Source organism: Sinocyclocheilus anshuiensis, unplaced genomic scaffold, assembly GCF_001515605.1.
Source record: "Sinocyclocheilus anshuiensis isolate Anshui unplaced genomic scaffold, SAMN03320099.WGS_v1.1 scaffold2171, whole genome shotgun sequence".
Lineage (NCBI taxonomy): Eukaryota > Metazoa > Chordata > Actinopteri > Cypriniformes > Cyprinidae > Sinocyclocheilus > Sinocyclocheilus anshuiensis.
Window position 1 is genome coordinate 3,704 of NW_015537929.1, and position 710 is coordinate 4,413.

A 710-nucleotide genomic window follows, 5' to 3' on the forward strand; every position below is an offset into this window, starting at 1 on the left:
TGTGACGTCAAAAAAATCGTTGAGCCGTTTTGGCGGAAGTGAAGATCTGCAAGCTTTGAATGCCTGTTGCTGTGTCTCATTTATGGCGCTTTTCCACTGCGTGGTACGACTCGGCTCGGTACGGCTCAGTACGGTACGGCACGGCTCGGTTCGCTCCATCACAGTAGGTGGCGGTATGCACCTATGGAGTTGGTTCGCAACCCGCCATAAAACCAAAAGAAGAAGAAGAAGAATGCGACCTTCTTCCACAGGAATTCGGAGGATGCATGAGGTGTGTATGTATGGTGTATCCTTCGCTGCTACAGATAACCCACAATTCTTTGCGTCGCCGTAAACAACCGTTGTTCATTTGAAAAATGCCGGCGCCGGCAGATGTACACACAAGCGCAGATGTGGTGTTTACAACTTACTTTAAATCGCCTCGGTAAAAACGGATAAACTTTGTTTTTAATATCCTCCTCCTTTTTTTCTCTAACAGATGTCTGCTGTACATACGCTGCATCTCCTCAAACATTGAACAAAATAAAACAGGTAAAAGCATTTTTTTTTTTAATTACTTTCCAACATGATACTTCCTTTTCCGCCTGTCCTAAGAAGGCCTTCTCGTTTAATTCTTGGTTGAGGACACTTCGCACTTCGATCCTACAGAGGATGCGACCTCCAGAGGATTCGACCTCCGGAGGGCGCAGCCTTCTAAATGAGACACAGCT

At 46.1% G+C, this 710-nt stretch overlaps 1 protein-coding gene across 1 annotated transcript in view; it reads left to right on the forward strand.

The window, feature by feature from the left end:
* Positions 1 to 242: 242 nt before the first annotated feature.
* The window catches only part of LOC107657765 (glycerate kinase-like), a 9,864-nt gene continuing 9,396 nt past the window's right edge, over positions 243 to 710 (forward strand). Inside the window, exon 1 of the mRNA XM_016446011.1 lies at positions 243 to 271. The gene's annotated coding sequence lies outside the window, so the exon portion shown is untranslated. The remainder of the gene's footprint in view (positions 272 to 710) is intronic.